The sequence below is a fragment of the Bufo bufo genome, chromosome 2 (genome assembly GCF_905171765.1).
Source record: "Bufo bufo chromosome 2, aBufBuf1.1, whole genome shotgun sequence".
In the NCBI taxonomy this organism is placed as follows: Eukaryota; Metazoa; Chordata; class Amphibia; order Anura; family Bufonidae; genus Bufo; species Bufo bufo.
The window spans coordinates 333,897,266-333,920,749 of record NC_053390.1 but is presented as its reverse complement, the minus strand read 5'-3'; positions in this window follow the sequence as shown (position 1 = coordinate 333,920,749).

Sequence of the window (23,484 nt, the reverse complement as noted above, 5' to 3'; positions counted from 1 at the left end):
ATATACCAATAGTATACTTTCTATATAGTGCATTTGGGTAGTTCAGCATTTGTTTGCGGTTTTGCTGTGTTACCTCAGCTACATTGAGTAACAAACACTATTGAAATAAATAATTTCTACTGGTGTGATATACCAGTTGTCCCCCCAAAAAAGTCATTGAAGCAGGGGTGTTATATACTAATAATATACTTTCTATATAGTGCATTTGGGTAGTGCAGCATTTGTTTGCGGTTTTGCTGTGCTACCGCAGCTACACAGAGTGACAAACGCTATTGGAACAAATAATTTCTACTGGTGTGATATACCAGTTGCCCCCCCCCCCCCCCCAAAAAAAATGATTGAGGCAGGGGTGCAGGGGTGTGATATGCCTTCTTCCACAAATTCTGCTCTTCTATAGGGACTTTTGTCACAGGGTCATTTTGAAAATGACAGGCAGAGGAAGAGGCAGGCCATTCCGCAGGTTGCAGAAGGTGCGTGCGATTACAACAAAGGACGTACAAGTTTTGGTTGAGTGGCTCACTCAGCCTTTTGCTTCTGCACCCTCCTCATCCTCTCTATCTGCACCCTCTTTACTTTGCTGTTTGCACCCCCAAATACACCACCACCATATCCCCTCCGCTCGAGTCAGAGAAATTATTTTGCCATCCATTCCAAGACATTACCGATGCGCAGCCATTCTTGGCATCAGATCAGGAAGAGGAGGTATCAACGGTCGCCACCCAGCAGTCTAACGACAGTACCAAGATCAGCCCAAGGAGGGTGATCCTCACTGTTGCTGCCTTCTCTGAGATCTCTAATGTCAGTGGTGGTGAAGATGATGCTGATGACGTGTCTATGGACGTCACCAGGGTGCCCACAAGAGAGGAAGAGGAGGGGAGTTCAGAGGGAGAGACCGAGGAGCAGATAGGGAGGAAAAGGAGGAGACGCAGGCAGAACTTACAGTGCACAGGAGGCAAAAAGCAGACTGCTAATGTATCTGGAACGAGCCATCCACCATGCACGGTTACATATGGCGCTCCCAGGACACCGGTACATGGCTCCGCAGTGTGTTTTTTTTTTTAACGTGTCCGCTGCTGACAATAGTGTTGCCAACTGCAGCCTGTGCTGTCAGCGCATCAGTCGCGGTAAGCCCAACACTCACCTAGGGACGACCACCTTAAGAAGGCACCTGGCCTCCCATCACCGAGCCCAGTGGGAGCAACACCGTCAGAACCCACAAAGCCACACTTCCGACGCTCCACATCCTGCCTCTTCTCCTTCTCCTCTTAACTCCAATTTGTCCTCCATGCTGTCATTACGTTCTTCTGGCAAAAGGCATTCTTCTGTAGCCCAAATGGTCGAGCGTAAAAAGATCATGACACTGGATAACCCTCTTGCCCAACAGCTGACCGCTGGCTTTTCGGAACTGCCAGCCCGCCAACTACTGCCAACTACTGGTGGACTCGGAGGCCTTTAGAAAATTTGTGGCCATTGGCACACAGCAATGGAAGGTCCCCGGAAGGAAATATTTCTCCCAGAAGGGCATCCGAGAGCTATATGGCCACGTTCAGCCTCAAGTGAATGTATCTCTGGCACACAGTGTTGGTGGTAAGATACATCTGACCACAGACACGTGGTCTATAAAACATGGGCAGGGAAGGTACATAAATTTTACTACCCACTGGATGAACCTTCTGACGGCCGTCAAGCATGCAACCCGTGGCACCCGTGTGGATTTGGTGTTACCGCCACGTATTGCATGCAGTCCTGCCTCTTCTTCTCCTCCTCCTACTCCATCCTCCGTCTCCTCCTTTTCCACTGCTACCGCCTCTCCTCTGCACCCCCCAAGCTCCCCATAACCTATTCGACGTGCCAGGTGAGACGTTGCCATGCTGTGCTGCGGCTGTTGTGCCTGGAAGCAAAGAGCCACACCTGTCCTGTACTCTTTTCAGCTTTGCGGTCAAAGGCCAATAAGTGGCTAACCACGCTCAATTTGACAGTTGGTAAAGTGGTGTGCGACAACGGTGCCAATCTGCTGGGCACGCTGAAACAGGGATAAAATGACACACGTGCCGTGCATTGCACACGTCCTGAACTTAGTCATGCAGCGATTCGTTGCCAAATACCCCGGGGTCCAGGACGTCTTGCGGCAGGCCAGGAAAATCTCTGGCCATTTTAGAAGATCTTACACGGCCATGGCTCGCCTTGCTGACGTTCAGCGGCGACACCTCTTGTCCATCAGACATCTGATTTGTGATGGTCCGACGCGCTGGAGCTCCACCTTGTACAGTATATGCTTGATTGGCTGCTCCAGCAGAAACGTGCAGTTAACGACTACCTGTACGAACTCTGCGGCAGGACATGTACTAGTGAGCTTGGTTTATTTTCACCACGCCAGTGGCTGCTCATGTGAGATGCATGCAGACTTCTGCGGCCATTTGATGAGATCACCAAACTGGTCAGTCTCAGCCAGGGCACCATCAGTGACATCGTACCTTACGCCTTGTTTCTGGAGCGTGCATTGCATCATGTCATTGATCAAGCCGTCGAGGAGCAGGAAGATGAGGAAGTCGCAATGCTGGATGAATTCCCGGGGGGGCTCTTCCATCTGAGACAAGTCAACAGGAGTCTGATGAGAAGTCAGAGGAGGATGGTGCCGAGGCGGAGGAGGAGCAAGAAGAGCATGCTTTAAACTTTTCTGGGATCCCTGGTGTTGTCCGTGGCTGGGGGGAGGAGCCGAGGACGACATTATCCTGGATGATAAGCAGGAGCCAGGCCACTCCACCGCTTCCAGTTTAGTGAAAATGGGGGCCTTCATGCTCCGGTGTATAAAAAGCATAAAGGGCAAGGACCAGTACTGGGTGGCAACGGTACAAAAACAAAATGGCAGACATGTTACTAGCATCACAGAGGGCTGTCAGAATGCAGCACTTCCAGGCCTTGCTTCGAGAAATGCTGCATTCTGCTTTTGTGGGCACTGGCAGAGGAATTTCCACTCACAGAGAAACAGTTGTGGGTACCAATCCAACAGCGCATGCAAGAAAAGGGTGGCCTCAGAGAACGCCTAGACCGACAGGTGTCCGACTACATTGGGTTAACGGCCAATGTGGACGCTCTTAGAAGCGAGGAACCCCTGGACTACTAGGTGTGCAGGCTTGACCTGTGGCCAGAGCTGGCACAATTTGCCATGAAACTCTTGGCTTGCCCCTCGTCCAGTGTCCTGTCCGAAAAGATGTTCAGCGCAGCAGGGGGGATCGTTACCGACAAGCGCAATCGCCTAGCTCATTCTAAAAATGAATGAGGCATGGATGTCGGAGGAATTCAACACATGTGACAAGTCGACCACGTTAATTGAATTTCCCTTATGACAACCCACAAATATCCGCCACCACCCAGAATAAATAATGGTCCCTGTCTTAGTTAATTACAGTGGCATAAAAGGCCTTCTCTGTCCGTTGAATGCCTAAGGAATTCAACACTTATCATTAGGGTTTTTTTCAAGAGGGGGATTTTGTTAGCCATGTTTTTAATACAATTTTATATTTTTTTTTTAAAACTTGTTTTATTGAACAAGTAAAGCAAGTATATCAGACATTAAAATTGTAATATAAGTTACAGGTGAAGCATGATATCATTGTACAATGGTGGTCCATACATGTCGGTGAAAAAAATAAAATAATATTTGACATTCAATCTATCTGGCTATTGTCATGAAATTATCACTCTATTAAGCCGGGTTATGATGACTTTCAATTGTGTATGCAAGCAGCAGGTTTAGAAATGTATCAACACACTTACTTTAGAATATAAGTAGATAGCTACGGTACAAGGCAGATATACAATAAGGGTTTTCAACCAGGTTTAATGATCTATGATTCTGAAGCTAAGTGGGTTTGTATAAAATACATAGATTGTAGTGTATTTGGGGAAGAACACCAGGTCCCCCAAACTTTTCCAAACTTAGATTCACACCCCCTATCTTTGTAAACAATGTTTTCATACGGTATAATTGTGTTAATTAAACCTTTCCATTAAGAAATCGAGGGAGTACGATCTCCCATCCATCGTAAAACTATTGCTTTTCTTGCCAAGAATAGCGTTTCCCGGAGGAAGGTTTTGATATAATGGGTATATAACTCGTCATCTAACACATTTAGTAGACACAATTTAGGGTCCATAGGGACCGGCACATGGATCAGTCCAGAGAGGAAGTTAGTGACTTCCGTCCAGAATGTCTCGATGCGAGGGCAAGCCCATATAAGATGCCAAAAGTCTGCACCCTCCTTGGCACATCTATGACATCTAGTGTGATTCAATCTTCCCATTTTATTTAGCCTAACTGGGGATAGATAACTCTGGTGGATAATGCATACCTGTATGAGTCTGTTATTTATTGCCGGGGAAACATACATAGCTGCCTCCAGGACCTCGCAGATATCATCTTCTGCTAGGTCAGGAATCAGATTTTGCCACTTATGAATCACCGGCGATTGAGTTGAGTTAATTCGGGTATTTATCAGATGGGTGTATATGAACGAGATAAGTCCCTTGGGACCTTGGGACTTTAGAACTCCTATTAGGGGAAATTTAGATATGGAGGGACCCCCCGGGAATTGAGTATTGAGAGCATGTCTGAGCTGTAAATAGCGATAAAAAGTGTTATGAGGTAATTGGAGTCCAGTCTGAAGGTCAGAAAAAGACTTGACTACTTTGTTTTGATATATATCTTCTATGTGGCAAATATTGTGGCTGCTCCATAAAGGGGGATCGTGAAATGATAGTAGCTCAGGAAAGAGAGGATTATCCCATAGAGGAAGCTCCCCCATCACGTCTGAGTACTCACATAATTTATTTGCTGCCGTCCATACTTGGATGGCCACTCTGTGAATGGGTAATAACATTCGTGGGAATAATTGGTGTTTTTCCAGCACCGGCCAGAGGTATTAAATATATAGGTAGGAAGCCAAATGGGCCTCTGAGTTTGGCATCTGAGTCTTAGGAGATAACCAGGATTTTAAGTATCTCAGTTGACTTACCATGTAATACAGATGCATGTCGTGTAGGGACATGCCTCCTTGGGATCTAGGACGGATCAAAGTGGACAGTGATAGTTTAGGTCTTCCAGAGCCCCAAATAAATGGTGAGAATAAGGAGTTAAGCTGTACAAAAAACCTATTAGAGACAGAATAGGGGGCATGTTCCAGAATATATAGGCATTTTGGTAGTACTATCATCTTTATTAGATTTATACGGCCCTCAACTGACAGTGGGAGTGATCACCAAAGTTTAAACTTGTCTCTGCAGTACGTCAGCAAAGAAAGTTCCTGAGTCTTTGGTGATTGTAACCCCTAAGTATTTAAAATGTTGAACTATAGGCAACTCATAAAAAGTGGTTCCATCCTGGACCTCGTACAACGGAAAGAAAAAAGATTTCGACCAATTTATACAAAGGCCAGAATGTCTACCAAAATCGTTGATTGCCTGGGGGAAAGTATCCTCCACATTGGACATGAATAATACCATGTCATCTGCGTACAGACCCACCCTGTTCTCCCTGTCTCCCAGTACAATGCCACGGAACACTACGTCTTGTCTAATACTAATCGCCAGCGGCTCAATGGCCAGCGCAAATAATAGGGGTGATAATGGGCATCCCTGCCTAGTTCCCCTGCCAAGAGTGAAGTAAGAGGAGGGGATACCATTCACGTTGACATTAGACCTGGGATTTTTATATAGGATAGATACCCATTTAATGAAGACTGGGCCAAAGCCGAAGCTTCAGAGAGTTTCCAGAAGAAACGGCCATTCGACCGAATCAAAAGCCTTGGCTGCATCAAGAGATGCAAAAGCCCATCTCTGTTGTTGTGCGATGCCTATTTGTGCCAGGACCTGGACTCTTCTAATGTTTTCTGACGTTGATTTCCCCAGCATGAAGCCGGATTGATCAGGGTGGATGATGCTTAGGATGCACTTGTTCAATCTATTCGCAAGTACTTTTGCTAGGATCCTATAATCAATATTAAGCAGAGATATAGGTCCATACGACCCACATTCTAGCGGATTTTTGTCAGGTTTTAAGATAACTATTATAGTAGCATCATACAATGACGGGGGTAGGGAGTTTTCGGATAGTGCCTTGGCGTACATCAGTTTAAGGGGTTCTATAAGTGGATCCATATATTTGGTGTATACTTCCAATGGGATGCCATCAGGCCCTGGGGATTTCCCATTAGACATGGATGAAATTGCTAGTTTGATTTCCTCAGACGTAATAGGAGCGTCCAGAGAGCCCATTTCCTGGGGAGAGAGTTGAGGTAGAGTCAATGCAGAGAGGTAATTGTCTATTTCACTTGTGGGGACCTGTAAGTGAGATACTTGATAGAGAGGTCTTGATAGAACTCGTGAAAGCGATGAGCAATCGCCTCTGTTACAATCAGCGTGGATCCTGTGGTGCCACAGATTTTCGACACCGCAGGAGAACGCTGGTTCTGGTGTACTATGTGTGCTAATAGTTTACTAGACTGGTTACCTAGTTCAAAGTAGGTTTGCTTGGTGAAGAAGAGTTTACGTTGAGCCTTTTCTTTCAGGAGATTGAGGTACTGGCGACCCTGGGAGAGCCAAGCATGCTTGTTAGAGTCAGAAGGGTTGGCGACATATGCGGCCCCCAATCTGACACATTCACTCGCCATGTCAGACTGCTGTCGGGCAGAAGTTCTTTTAACGTATGCTATAGAAGATTTCAGGCAACCCCTTAGATAAGCCTTCAGTGTCTCCCAGAGTAAAAGGGGGTTCTTAGAGGTGTCCTGGCACGCCAGGAACACTGATAATTCGATCATGTGGCATCAGCTGGGTCAGCCAAAAGGGATGGATTCTCATGCTGCTTAAGGGGTTTATTGTAGTTGCAGCAACAACTAAGTACAAAGGGGAGTGGTCGGAAATACCTCTAACTCCATATTCATACCATATTACAATCACCCATACATAGAGTCAGGGCTTGTGGATGTGCTTCAGCAAACGCGGCTGCTTGGTTGAGAATTACCATACTAGCTGGTGGGGGGTTATAAATAGCTATAATAACATAATGTGTACAGTTAATAAAGGCTGAGACAAATATATATCGTCCTTCCGGATCCACAACTAAACTTTCCACCTCCCATCTGACAGACTTGTGTATTAATAGGGAGACACCGCTGGAGTGTGTAGTGTGGCAAGCATGCTTCGCCCACTGGACCCACGGTTTTTGTAATCTGCCAGCATGATCTGGAATGAGATGTGTTTCTTGGATACACAGGATATGAGGATTGTATCGTCTGACGTGTGAAAAAAACATCAACCTTTTCCCTGGGGATCCTAAACCTCTAACATTCCATGACAAAATACGTATTTCACCCATAACCTTGATCAAAAGGAATCCTAATAATGAGGAAACCAACCAGCAATATGAGATAGAGGTACACAACTGGTATGTGGCGTGTGATACATCCTACCGCATAAGTAATCATATCTAGTTGTGAAAGCTGAGACATGTACAATTGCGTATAGCCAGATGTTGTCTGAAATATAATCATACTTCTACTTGGCTTTAAGAAAAAACTACTGACATATAAACTATCGCACATGGGTGCGATTTGGTTAAAACCCAAATCAAATGCTAACAGGTAACAATTTAAAGATCTAACCTTCGTGGCTAAAAACTGTACGGGGAGTGCAGATAACTAACGTCAGTGTCCGCACTATCAGAGCCACATGATAGGATTATGACGGAGCTCTAGCTCTATTTGGGGAGAAAGAAGGGCCGCCTTCTAGTTTAATTCTGGGTTAGGGATCATGTTACCTATACTATGGTGTAGAGTTTAACTATGCGGAATCACTGGCGGGACAAAAAAGGCACCTGTATTGGAAAGGGGCAGGTAGGGTAGAGGGGAAGGGTTAAATGGAGGGGAGGAGAAGGAAAGGAGTCGAGGCAGGAAATGGAGGTATAGGAGGAAAGAGTTAGGTCGAGTATCCCGCCAGCGAGTAGACAAGTGAGTCTAGGAGAGTTTTATCAACACAGGGGTGAGCGGCCGCAAGTAGTCACAAGGCTGAGATTAAAGTAACTTATATAAGCGGTCGCTCATTCCAATGTCGGATACATATATAATCAAGAAATGTTATAGCAAAGATGAAAAGGCCGAGCCTCCCACTGTTAATATACAGATGGTTACTAAATGACAATTAGGGGCAACGCCATAGAACCAGATGATAAGTAAATGGTTAAATGCAAAGATATGATGGATAAGGAAGGTTAAACAGGCCCTTGCTGAATACATAAAGGGTAATAAGGCAACATAAGGAACCGGGAATAAGAAGTTAGTCATACTAAAGACATGAGTAAATTAAAAACAAGGAGGAGAGGGGGCGATGCTAAACATACCGCTGCTGAATACACTGAGGGTTATGTAGATCAACACTGTGGAGATGGCCTACAGAGAGACTTTTGGAGTCAATTCAAAGTCCCAAGGGTACCGAATAAGTAAAGTCGAACTTCATATGGAGAGAGTTCAGGGTCTGTTCTGTCCTTTTCTGCCATCCAGCCAAGCAACGGCCTCCACTGGGGTGTTAAAGAACCTGATATGCTCCCCATCAACGACGCTCAGTCTGGCGGGGTAGGCCATAGAATATGGGAATTTCAGTTCCTTGAGGCGTCTTTTGACTCCAATAAATGTGGCCCTCCTTTTCTGTAAATCAGGAATATCATGACGTTAGTGTTATCATAGCGTATTTCTTGCTGCTTCCTGGCCATCTGTAATACTAGATCCCGGTCGTTGGAATTTAGAAGCCTGGCAAGAAGCGGTCTGGGTGGGGCGCCTGGGGGAGGCATTTTGGCGGGAACCTGGTGGGCTCGCTCCACGGCAAATGCTGAAGAAAATTTAGCCCCTGGAAAGGTGTCAAGCAGCCATTTCGAGACAAATTTACTGGTATGTGATCCTTCGGCCCGTTCGGGTAGTCCGATTATGCGCAGGTTATTTCTCCTCTGACGGTTCTCATAGTCGTCACATTTTTGCTGTCAGAAGTTAACCTTTGCCTCCAGGGCGGTAATCTGTACAGGCAGAGGAGCACTGCGGTCTTCTAACTCAGAGACTCGGGTTTCTGCTTCTTTAACTCTGTCTCTTAAATTTTGCATGTCGTGCCGGAGTAATCCCAGATCCACCTTAACCTCTTCTAGCTTGCCCGACAATGTAGAGCGGCAATTAGTGATGGCATGCAGGAGTTTGTTAGTGACCTGCGCTAGAGTAGGTTTTTCCTCCTGTTCTGGGTCAATCGGCGTTTCATTTTCGGCGTCCGGCGAGGAGGCCCTTGAGGCAGAGTCAGCACCATCTTGGTCGTATGTTCTGGCGAATGCTTTAAGCTTTTCAGCGGCTGTAGGAGGTTTGTTCTTGGACATGCTTCGTCCTCGGGGTCTCCCCGATCTTTTCTCCTTGGGCTGAGGAATGATGGCGGCAAAATACTGCTCAGGATAATAGATATTAGAGCTGTTCAAGAGTGGAGCTCACTCAGGCACGACCGTTCATGTATGTGGCTAGCCACGCCCCCCGCAATTTAATATTTTTAGTTCTTTTAAGCATATGTATTTGACCTGTATTTGTACTGGCCTTCAGTAAGATTGATATCCATTGACCGTCTAATAGATCTCCAGCCACATACTTTGTTGTTATTTTCTTTGGGGCCTGTTGTCCACTGGCCGGCTGTAAAATTGATATCCAATGACTGGGTAATCTACTTTCAGCCACATACTTACTTGTTCTTTTCTGTACGCTGAATGCATAATTTTTGGGGCCTGTAGTCCACTGGCCTGCTGTAAAATTGATTTCCAATGACCGTGTAATCTACCTCCAGCCATATACTTATTTGTTCTTTACTGTACACTGAATGCATCATTTTTGGTGCCTGTAGTCCACAGGCCTGCTGTAAAATTGATATCCAATGACTGGGTAATCTACCTCTAGCCACATACTTACTTGTTATTTTGTGTACGCTGAATGCATGATTTTTGGGGCCTGTAGTCCACTGGCCTGCTGTAAAATTTAAATCCAATGACCGTGTAAACTACCTCCAGCCTCATACTTACTTGTTCTTTTCTGAACGCTGAATGCATAATTTTTGGGGCCTGTAGACCACTGGCCTGCTGTAAAATTGATATCCAATGACCGTGTAATCTACCTCCAGCCACATACTTACCATATTTTTCGCCCTATAAGACGCACCAGCACATAAGACGCAGGTTTTTGAGGAGGAAAATAAGAAAAATAATATTTTGAACCAAAAGGTGTGCTTTTGGTGGGTTTTGAACTAATGGTGGTCTGTGGATGACACTATTATTGGTGATCTGTGGATGATGCACTGTTATGGGGGTCTGTGGCTGACACTGTTATGGGGGATCTGTCGATGACACTGTTATGGGGATCTGTGGATGGCACTGTTATGGGGGATCTGTGGATGACACTGTTATGGGGGCATCTGTGGATGTCACTGTTATGGGGGCATCTGTGGATGGCATGACACTGCTATGGGGTGGATCTGTGGATGGCACAAATATAGCATCTTATGCTATGTGTCATCCACAGATCCCCCCCATAACAGTGTCCCTGTGTAACGAATGACCCCCAATACAGGGGGTGGGGGTCGGCATCTGGTTTTGTAATGGCAGCGGGGACGGTGCAGTCACTGTATTCTATTATACCGGGCCCCACTCAGTGTAATCATAACTTACCTGTAGGCATTGTTAAACTATAGAAATCATGTGCAATCCAGCCTGTAGTACTTACTACAATCTTCCATAGCAGGCAGGAGGCCGGGTGGCGGCAGTGTAATTCACTACGTCACGCACCTGCGCCGCCTGCTTTATTCATAAAGTGGGAGGAGCAGGGACGTGACGTAGTGAGTTACGCTGCTGCCCGCCTGGCCTCCTGCCTGCTACAGAAGATTGTAGTATGTACTACAGGCTGGATTGCACATGATTTCTATAGTTTAACGTTGCCTACAGGTTACATATGATTACTACAGTGAGCGGGGCCCAGTGTATTAGAATACAGTGACTGCACCGGGCCCCGCTGCCATTACAAAACCAGATGCCATCCCCCTGTCCCTGCTCCCTCCCCGCTGATACACCCGCTGGTCGCGCTGTGCAGCATAGCGGCGGCGGTGTATCAGTGTAAATTGCAGCATTCGCCCCATAAGATGCACTGCCATTTTGCCCCACTTTTGGGGGGGGGGAGTGCATCTTATAGGGCGAAAAATATGGTACTTGTTCTTTACTGTACGCTGAATGCATAATTTTTGGGGCCTGTAGTCCACTGGCCTGCTGTAAAATTGATATCCAATGACCGTGTAATCTACCTCTAGCCACATACTTGTTCTTTTCTGTACGCTGAATGCATAATTTTTGGGGCCTGTAGTCCACTGACCTGCTGTGAAATTGATATCCAATGACCATGTAATCTACCTCTAGCCACATACTTACTTGTTCTTTTCTGTACGGTGAATGAAGAATTGTTGCGGCCTTGGAGAAATTGAACACCAATGACGACCACGTGTTATTGAATTTCAACTATTATCAGGGGTTTTTTCAGGAGGGGGGATTTCGTTATCCATGTTTTTAATCAAATTTTATATTTTTAGTTCTTTTAAACATATGTATTTGACCTGTATTTGTACTGGCCTGCAGTAAAATTGATATCCATTGACTGTGTAATATACATCCGGCCACATAATCACTTGATCTTTCTGTCCGTTGAATGCCTAATGTTTGGGGCCTGTAATCCAGTGGCCTACAGTAAAGATTTTATTCATTGACCGCATAATGTACCTCGAGCCATATAATCAGAATTAATTTTATGTCAGGTGAATGCCTAATTTTTAAGGCCGGTACTCCCGTGGCCCAAAATGAAATTTTTCTAGGCTCCGACAGGGCACATTTCAAGGAATTTCCCTTTAAGACGCATAAAAATGTCCCCTGATTAAGACACATATTTTTGTTGGAATTTTTGTCATTGATCCCTCTCTAGTATATCACTGTTTATGTTGTGGGACTATCTGTGCACTTCTACTAAGTATATGGTGGCTCCAAATATGAGTTGAAGGTTATTCAGGTTCGCCTGCCATTAAAGTGAATGGGGCCCACCGCAAACTTACGGTTCACGAACATTTGATCGCGCTCGGGCGATCGCGGCCGATGTTCGTCCATCATTAATGGCAGTCTTCGGGCCTGAAGCTACATTAACGGTTTGGCCCCTTCTTCACTTCACCCACAGCAGATGGATGTAAGCTAGATTTGATGCTACTGACTCACTTTAGGCATGCAGTTGACTCACTCTTCTTTTCTACTTTTCTTGATGCTCACCTGCTACAGCAGGCCTCTCACTAGCCCACACCCCCAGTGAAGGGATGCAAGCACACCTTGTGGTATTTGTCTAAGATGGTGCAATGTACAGTGATTACATAGCCACTGCTTCTACCGCTACTTGGGTGACATCCTAGCCATGTCACTGTTTTCGATCCAGGGCTGCTGGTATTCCACTGCTGTCTCTTCCAGCAGAGAGCAGAGAAGTATCTCCATTTATAAGGCAACAGCATATGGCCGGCCTGGATCATTACATAAAGATGTTGGTATTTTCCCACCATTCTCCCACCTGATTTCAATGGAATTGAGGGGGCTTCCAGTACCCCTTACCAGGGTTTTCTCCAGGTTCACTATTTCTCACTTTTCGAAATGCATACTGGTAGCATGATTGACTTCTAGCGAAATTAGTCTTGTGTATGTATATGGCTAATATAGGTGATATTAGAGTGTGAACGCTGTTAGGGACAGGGAGTAGTAATAATATCTGTATAGTGCTTTGGAATATGTTTGGGTTATATAAGCAAAATAAAATAATTGCTTAGCCAAATGCATGTTCACATTTCTGCTTGGTATTCTTGAAATGGAAAAGAAAATTATTCCCCATTTTCCCACCTTATAGACATTGGGTCAGATATATTATTTTGCACCAAATTTATGATTTGGATTGTTAAATGTGTATAAATCTGTGATATTGTTTTGGAAAGCGGTCAAGGGAAGATGAAACACAATGAGCCACTAGTGTTGATCACGTATATTCAAATTGCGAATTTTTATCGCGAATATTGGCAAATTGCGAATTTTTATCGCGAATATTCAAGATTTTTTTTTAAATCAGTACACATGATCCCTCCCTGCTTCTAGCTTGTGGGCCAATGAGAAGGCTGCAATATCTTTGACTTTAGGAGTAGTGTTGATTGCGAATTTTCGTAATGCGAATTTTTATTGGAAATTTTTAAATTGCCGATTTCCGCAATCAAGAAAATAATGACTGGAGATATAGAATTCTCGAATTCACGAATATATGGTGAATATTCGCTCAAATATTCGCGAAATATAACGAATTTGAATATTGCCCCTGCCGCTCATCACTATGAGCCACAAAAATCCCTATTTTGTGTCATGGTGTGGGAAAACTGACGCAAAGGAAAACTTTTAATTTTTTAGCACTCCTTTGGAAAATGAAATGATCAATCTTATCTGAAAAGCCAGTTTTCCTTTACATCACTTTTAAAAAATGTGTGTGCCATAGGGGTTACTATCAGATTATACACCACTTTCTATACCACCTTTTAGATGGAATAGCTTGTTAGCATGTCCTAAATGAAACAAAATTGTAGCACATACACGTCATATATTTGGTGCAGTCAGTGTGTGTCACAAATTGTAATGCAAATGAACAGTTTAACACAATATGTCACTATTTTTAAAGTATGATGCACAATGCTTTAGTTTATTAGGTCTTCTTCACATTTTGGTTAAAGAGATCTGGCAGGCTGTTCCTGCAGGCATTGCCAGAAGCAAACGCATCGCCGTCTGACCCCATTCACAATCATGGGGACCGGTGGCAATCCCGCATCAAACTGGCTAATATGCCGAAAAGCAGCCGGAGAAATACTGATGCGCGCAGCGACTTTTGTCCCACCGCTTCTCAGCACATTTGCCAGGTTGTAGCTGGATCTCCGCCAGTCCCCATTATAGTCAATGGGGCCGGCGGATGTCAGTTAGCATTCAGCAGTGCCAGATACAGACCTCTTTGGGAGGATCCACCCTTGCCGGAACATCCTGTATGTGTGATGTATAGAGCAAATGTGAAACAAGCCTTAGTTTATTAGTATTCAGTTTATTCGTTTATTAGTATTGTCTAAGTTAAAATTACAGTGGTAACATTTTATGATTAGTGTGGGCCATTTTCACATAGGAAAATTATTATATTAAAATTGCAAGTCTACCAAAGCAGTAGACAAGCTATAGGTATGATTTTAATTAATTTATTGGTTATGAGATTGCTAGCCAAGTTTATATTTATGACACCAAGAATATATTTCAAAGTGTTGCCGTGCCTACACAAAGTTTCAGTTATCTGAAATACATGACTGTTTATCTATTTTTATCTACTCCTCACACTCATATGACTTTAATTCTTACTGGCTATGTCAAAAAGGGTGCTAGATATCAAAATTAATATTTAAAAGGTATAAGGCAGAAAGACTGCAAAATGAAACAGAATAATACATTAGTTTTTTTCGATTTTTAATATTAGAACAGATGTGCTTCTCATAAAGGGAATTTGAACATAGTTTCATTAGGGATTGTTAATGGGCTAAATTATACATAACACTGAAAAAGCAACATAGGGGTCTAGTTAGAGTTTCTAATAGCATCACAGAGATTAATTATGTATTTGCTAAAGTTAATATTTCATTTTAAAAAGTCCAAATATTGAGTAGAAAATAATAAATTAAAATGTAACTTTTAATGATACTGCAGATAAAAGTGACACCAAGTGTCGCAAAACTCAACACACTAAAAATGACAACAGAGGTAGTACTGATCAGTGACATATAATAACTAGATAGATAGTGTAAGAAGGTACCTGGAATCATCGTGGATGGAAGGTATGTGTCACCGAGGTTCCTAGCCTTGGTGAAGTAAGAGCCAGTATTTTATGTGTCAGCAGCAGCTATTGCTAACTGACACCTTGAGATTTAGCATAGCTGTCATAGTTGATCCGGGACGGCTCTTACTGGGAGTAGTCAAAGTGCTTGTTCCAGGCCGGGTTTTGCCAGGCATAAAAACCAGCCAGCACTGCCAGGTGTGGTGGATTTACCTCCCTCTGACAGTGGAGCTCAGGAGTCTGTGAACTGAGGGATGTGCTGGGATTTGACGTTTGAGCCGGGCTGGAGGACTCAGGACCCTCTAAAGGCAAACAGGCCGCCTATGACTTGATGAGGCTGAACTGCTAACAGGGTGTGAATTAACACCCAGGAGAAAAGGTGACTTTTATTGTTTATTAGACTTTCCTTGTGTGCAAACAATTAACAAGCCACCTGCGTTTTGTGATTCACCTTATCTGCATTTTGTTATACTCCAATGTGTGAATAAACACTGCTGTTTGATTCAAGAACTGTGTACTTTGCCTCTATACTGCATCCGCTAGTCCTAACTATCAGAGAGAATCCCCACAATAGATAGATAGATTTGTACACAACACTCATTGACAAAAAATAATAACACACAAAGAAGGATTTGTTGAATAAAAAAAAAAGGGGAAATACAGGTTCCGTTTCCTCTGGCACACTCATAGATTGTACAGAAAGGAGATGGATGGGCACTCTTATAAGTGAACTCACGTGGACTCGATGTAAGTATGTTACTATATTAATTTATTAGATCAGTGCAATTTCCATCGTTGTGCTTCATATAAAAATTTATATATATATATCTCTCAATGTCAGCACAAATAGAATATGTTGCAATATTAAAAATGTCAAAAAATGTCAAAGATATCAAAAATGTCCACACCAATACTTCCTAAAAAGCAATACAATGCTATAAAAAGTTATAAATAATATGCAGTTATAAAAAATAACAAGTAAAATCTTGTTTAAAAGATATATAGATCAGCAACCGCTCAATAGTAATCTACAGGCATTGTTGAGGAAGGGTGGCAGGTATACATAAATATATATGCATGCCTACTGGGCATGCATATATATATGTATATGTTAGCCCCTCAGAGGGCGATGTGCGCAGATGTGCCCAGCACCTGCGCCCATCTGCCTCTGATATTCCCCAGGGGCTCATTCATGCCCCTGTGGGAATTCATATAATGTGCCCCCTGATATATATGCATGTGCCCCCTTAATAGATATATATGTATATGTTAGCCCCTCAGAGGGCGATGTGCGCAGATGTGCCCAGCACCTGCGCCCATCTGCCTCTGATATTCCCCAGGGGCTCATTCATGCCCCTGTGGGAATTCATATATGTATGTGCCCCCTTTAATAGATATATATATCTATAATGCCCCCTGTAGCCTATAATGCCCCCTGTATATCATATATATATCCCCATACCATATAAATCCCCCCCCCCCCTACATGGACACAGATGCATCAATGTAAATGTGCCCCAAGCATTTACATTGATGTAATCTGGGTGAAGGCGCCAGAATGACCGGACAAGGTCCGGTCATTCTGGTGAACTCAAAAGGATTCAAATTCAATAGAATTTGAATCCTTTTGTTCTAATTATCTGCGGCCCTGCTGGAGATAATTAGGCATAATAGAGAGAGAGGAGATACCTCCGCTCACTCTATTATGCGCATTCTGGCATCGCAATTACTATTACGATGTCCAGAATGCTAAGAGCTACAGGCGGGAGATCAAAGGATCTCCCGCCTGTCAGCAAGTACACGCGGCCCTGCGGTGCGCGTGCAGGGACGCGCGGGCAGGCGCGGTGACGTCATCTCACCGCGCCGGCCCACGAGCCCTGCACTGTGGTGCGCGCTCGCGCGCCGCTGTGTGGGCGGTACGGCAGTGCGGGCGGCCGGACATATAAGTCCGGCAGGCCCTGCACTAGGCAGAAGAGAGCCGGCCGCCCACCCACCCTGAAGGAAGGAGACCCCCCTTGGACTAACGAGCACCCCTAGACGAACGGGTGACCCCTGGACAACGAGCATTAACCCTAAGTATCATTATATACCACCCCACTCTGATATTTACCCCACTATATACCCCCTTGCCATCCCTACAATCACTATATACCCCCCCTGATACCCCCCTACTCCACTACTACTCACTATATACCCCCCTGATACCCCCCTACTCACTCTATATACCCCCTGCACTCTATATACCCCCCTGCACTATTCTATCACTATATATCCCCCCCCCCTTGCTCACATACCCCTGGTAACCCTACATACCCCTGGTAACCCTACATACCCCTGGTTACCCTACATACCCCTGGTTACCCTACATACCCCTGGTAACCCTACATGCCCCTGGTAACCCTACCCTACATACCCCAGGTAACCCTCTGTATCCCTACCCATTTACCCATATTACCCCTGACCCTGGTAACCCTTTACACCCCTTGTTGCCCTGATCCCTGATTTACCCTAATCCCCTCCCGCAGTATATTTGTGCTTTGTGGTCGGCTTACACCCTTGTAAGACCACCGTCTACCTTTGTCTGCCCCATAGGGATAGTATATAGTACTAGGTGGGTGGGCTGTTAATATTGAGTGTGTGTATCGTATAGTTAGTTGATGGGTGGAATTGGGAACGTGTAGTGTAGTTTAGGACTGTATATGTAGTGCTGTGTATTTACTGTATTGCGTGCGTAGTGTATTAGGTTGTAATAAATACCGTATATTTGTACCCTTTGTGTAGCGTGTATTTATTGGAGATAGTTAGTTCAGTAAGGCGCATGCAGCTAGCGTAGCGATCATTGTGAGGCATAGCGAAGGTATTGTTATTATGTAAAGGCATAAATAGGGGGAGTCATCAATAGACAGCTCCTCCTGTTTATGAATATTAATTATCGATATTTGCATAAATATTGGTTATTAATATTCTCCCTTTACATTGGCGAGCCAGGCCCACTGCGTGGATTTTGTGCTTATTTTTGGTCTTAAGGCTGAGGGTCGCTAGTACTGTGAATTAGCGGGCAGGAGAGACGTGGTCAGCGGAGTGTCTGAGCGTCTAGGACCCGATAATTCGGACAGGAGAAGCGATACCTCCCTTAAGAGCACCAGAAATAAAACAAAATCTTTTGCAGAGAATCTATAATTGTTCTGTGAATTAATATTTTTGTATTTGCTTTACACGGTCACCGTCGCTGGGGTAAGAGAAGAAGGATACGTCACGGAAAGAGATCCATCTTCGTTGGAGGTACATAAAAGTCCAGCTGGTCGGAAAGAAGCGATCCGGAAGAAAAGGACTTCTTTCAAGCAGCTGCAAGGGACAAGAAAGTACAGCACCAACAAGAAGATGGACGCTCAGCAAACGGTGAGTATGAACTTCTTCACACTCCAACACTTAGCCAAAAACAGCACTTTTAATCCCATTGTTCCTACTACATATAAATCCGCTGAGCTGCTGTGGTCCGCTTTACTGGACCAGGTGTACGCTCATGACCGGGTTTGTATTAGTAGGAGTGTCTTTAACAAGACCACCAAACGCCTCCAAATGCTAGCCAAATTGGTTCTTTCCTATGAGGATACCATTTGGAGGGCGGAACACACAGAGATACTTGCCAGCACAAGAAAGGCAGGGGAGGCTGCGGACAAAGCAAACTTCCACTGCAATTGTTGTGTTGATAACTATAGAAGAATTCACACACTAGAGGTTCAATTACAAGACGAAGCCCAGTGTACAGTCGAGAGGGGCAGAGAAATCTGTGTGTTAGAGTCGAGACTCTCGGATAAGGACAGTCTCTACTCTGACATGGACAGAGAGCTGCTCCGGCTGTACACTGAGATTAATCAGTACAGGAACAATACGGTATCTACGGATTCCCTGATTGTTCAGATGAGGGAGGACCTGGCTGCAAAGACGCAAACCATTGCAGACTTGCAGCGGGCAATCTCCAATTTGTCCAGGCCTAGTACCAACGGTATGGTGCCCACGAAACAAGTTTGTGTTTCGGAAATGGCACAGGGGGAGACAGCGGCGGCAGCGCCAGGGTCTTCGACGGATAATACATCCGCATTGGTAGACACTAGGGGACAGGTGGAACGGTCTCTACAATTCACCCCGTCATCCGGGGAGAATAGGGGTAGCAACCATTACCAGGACAACGGTTGGGGAGAGGAAAGTGGAGGGGTATATTCCGCTTCCAATCTGCCAACACGTCCGGAGAAACAGGAAGAGGTGTATCCTAACCATTCCAGTATGGAAAGGATAAACTTCCTGTTAAGGATCTGCAAGGAGATCCCGAAATATGATCCCCATGTAGATCCGTTCGCTTCATGCGATATTTTCGAAGGTCACTGTAACAAATATTCAGTGGCTCCGGAATATCGCATGGAGCTGTTCAGATTATGGTTACCAACACACCTTAATCAAAGGTATGAGGTAACGGGGAGGATGCGACCCACGAATGGCCAGTTTCATGATAAGGAGGAGCGCCTCTCCATACTCACGAGACTGGCCACGGGTCATTGGGATGTCACTCCAGAGGTCCTGTCAAAGTTCAAGCCTACTATACATGATGAACCCTTGTCATTGTGTAGTCGGTTTGAAGCGATGTACAGGAGGGTTACCAAAGATCAGGGTATTGGGATTCCACAAGGCATGGTGCGCATGTTTGTGGAAAAATTCCCATATCTTGATACTGCAATCCGGCTGAGTGCAGCTAGGGAGCCATCCCTCACGGACGCAGCCATGATTATTGAGCAGTGTAGACAAGACATACTGCTCAGTAAGAAGTCTGTGAAAGTGAGGGAGCGTGTGCCTGTATACGGTAGGTCGCAAGACGACCGGGTACAACACACAAGGTATGCATCAACTGTCCGCCCCACGGCCCCACCGCTGGAAAGGGCAGGAAACTTTCGTTGTTTCCTGTGCTTACAAGAGGGGCACATAAAAAGAAATTGTCCACAGTGGTTAAAGATTAACCGGACAAATTCGGAGAAAAACGGCAATAATAACGGTTTCAGGATGAAGCCTTATTATGCCAGACCTGTGGGGGAACAGGTTGATATGAATCTGGGACATTCATCAGGGCAAGCACCAAAATGCGTGGCGGTCATGAATGTCCCAGGGGGCGTGGAATCAAGAGATTCCACACCTAAGGATCAGGAACAGAGCACAAGAGTGGCAGTATGTACCACACAAATACCTACTGGGAGTCTGGTGGATATCGATTGAAGATTAGGGGTCCCTAAAGAATTGGCACCAGTATGTCCAATCATACTGGATCCTTCAGGGAGACCCCATATAAAAGCCACGATAAAAGATAAAGAAACGGAAATCATGCTTGATACTGGGGCGGAAATTTCCATTACCAATATCAAACATGATCTACTCCCCAACAGCCCTCAGTGTGTGGTGATCGGATTTGATCACCAACAAGGGGGGGTGAAGGCCCACAGAATTGATGAGGTAATCGTTCAGATTACCAGGTGCACTACCCTCAGGATACCCATGTGGTATTACCCCGGTTCTGATAACATCATCGGAACCGATGTAATGACACAAAATGGGTGGATCCTGGATCTGGCAAATTGCATAGTGTGGAAGGGTCCCAGACGAGCCAAGGTGTTTGTCATTCAACGCCAGTGTCGGGGACCACCTTTGCCAGCAGTAGACAACTCTACTGATGTGCTGGAACACAAGTGGCCTGAGGTCTCGCACAATCCAGACCTTGAGCCTATTGTGTACGAGCACCCTGATCTGTGGGCCAAAATAAGAATGACTGTGGCAGATTGATTGGCGTTTTGGTGGACATACAGGGTCCTGACCCTCCACCTCAACGCCAATATCGATTTCCACCAGAGGCCACCCATTCAAATATGGACACTGTCCTTGAATTGAAGACTAGGGGTGTGGTCATTGAGGGCAACTCGAAGTGCAACAATGCCCTCTGGCCAGTTAAGAAAAAGGACACAAACGCATGGAGGCTGACCATAGACCTCCGTGTCCTTAATAAATACACCCCAATGTCAGCCCCAGTGGTGGCCCAAACTCCCGACATCATGGCCAGAATAAGTGGCGAAAGCCGCGTATTCTCGACCATCGATGTTGCCAACGGGTTCTTCTCCATCGAACTCACGGAGTCGTGTCGGTACAAATTCGCTTTTACGGTGGGGGACAAACAGTACATGTTTGCTGTACTGCCCCAGGGGTTCCATAGCAGCCCCACGTATTTCCATCAGGCATTGGCGGCTGTGCTGAGTGTGTTCTCACTGCCGGAATGCCTCCTGCAATACGTGGATGACCTGCTTTTGCATACAGAAACCTTGGAGGAACACTTGGTTCTGTTGAAAGAGCTGCTGGGACTCCTGGCAAAGTCAGGACTCAAACTGAGTCCCCATAAGGCAAATTTGGCTAAAGCGGAGGTAACTTTCCTTGGGGTCCAAATTTCCTGTGGAACCAAAGGAATCATGACGTCCCGGGTGGAAGCCATAGTAAAGTTACCCAGGCCTGGCACCCTTCAGGATTTGAGAAAATTCCTGGGGGTTGCCAACTTCATGAGGGAGTTCATAGAGGATTTCGCGGCCAAAGCGAAACCTCTTTACGAACTCCTTCGAGGAGAGGAACCCTCAATCAAAGGATGGTCCGATGCGCAGGAGGAGGCCTTTTCAACGCTGAAAAGGGACCTCTCCTCGGCGCCTGTGTTGGCCACTCCACATTCAGATGGGGAAATGGCCATACAGGCGCATGCAGGGATGGAGTCTATCTCAGCTGTCCTTGTACAGAAAGTAGGTTACGAGACCAGACCGCTGGGATATTTCTCCAGGCTGCTTTCGCCCGTCGAATGAGGGTTCGATGAATGCGCCAAACAATTGGCAGCCATACACTATGCTGTTAAGACCACAGAGCATATTGTTGGCTTCCGGCCCCTCACTTTGCAGACTCCACATTCACCGCTGACCCTTTTGCTCCGTGATACTCTCCCTGGAGTCTCCCAACAGAGATTCGGGAGATAGATCATGGATCTCAGCGGCCGGAATCTGCAGGTGGACCACAAGGCCAAGTATGTTCTGTCCCAGTTGCTGAACCTGACTGGAACTGAACATGACTGTGGCCAACCGGTAATTGACGACTCTCCACAGATGTTCAGGACTGACAAGCATCCAGATGACAGAATCATCTTTGTTGATGGCTCTCGGTTCTATCTGGATGGGGAATATGTCACAGGTTTTGCTGTGCTGGATGAGACCACTGGTACCCAGAGTCTTGTCCGGTTACCAGGTCACATGTCAGCACAGCGGGCAGAGCTGGAGGCGGTTAAAGAGGCTCTGCTTCTCTACCCTCCAGGGAAACGAGTTATATATAGCGACAGCGCATATGTAGTTCGCTCCCTAACATTGCACCTGGACGTTTGGAAGAGAAGAGGATTTGTGGACAGCCAAAACAAACCTCTGGCTCATGTGTCAGTCCTGAAGGAGCTGTGGGAGTGGGGTATGGCACACGTGGCGGAAGCAGCCATCATTAAAATCCCGGCGCATCAAAAAGGGGACGAACCTTTGACAGCAGGTAACAACCAGGCAGACGAACTGGCAAAACTAGCAGCAGTGTCTGGGACCTTTAGGGAACCAGGCACTGAGTCACTGCCCGCATACCGGATTGCAGCACATACCCATCTGAGTGACAGCCCGGTGTCATTCGAGGAGGAACAAGCTAAGGATCCTCTTCTAATGACACACATCCAAGTACCACAGCATCCCTGGTCCTTACAACAGGGGATCCTGTGTTACGACACCGGTACTCAGTCACTTCCTCTCCCGGTGGTTCCACAGCATCTGCAAGCAGAGCTGACGCGGTTGAACCACCAAATGTTTGGACATCTTGGCCGGAATAAGCTCTTGCCTCTCCTGAGAGACAAATTGTACTGGCCTGGAATGTCCAACACAGTAGAGGACGTTACGCAACAGTGCCTGGTGTGCGCTCAGGTTAACCCAAGGGCGTCAGCCCTGAAGCCGGTGTTACAGCGGGTTCCTCCTGCTGATGGTCCATGGTCCACTATCCAAATTGATTTCATCGGACCTTTGCCAACTGGGAGTCGTAACTGTCGTTATGCCCTGGTGGTAGTGGATGTCTTCTCGAAGTGGGTAGAAGCCATCCCTACGGTCAATGATTCGGCCTCCACCACTGCCCGTGTTCTCTGGGAACAAGTTCTGTCACGATGGGGGATCCCCAGATTGATAGAATCCGACAGAGGGACTCATTTCACGGGTAAGGTCATGAAAGCGCTTTGTGGTCTCCTAGACATAAAGCAAAGGTTTCATGTCCCTTACCACCCTCAGTCGGCGGGCATCGTGGAGCGGATGAACCGGACCATCAAAACCCGGCTTTCCAAGGCACTGCTGGAGAAAGGTTCCTCTTGGGTAATCTCCCTTCCAGCTGTGCTAATGGGCATCCGAGCCACAGAGGCCTCTAGTACCGGTATCTCCCC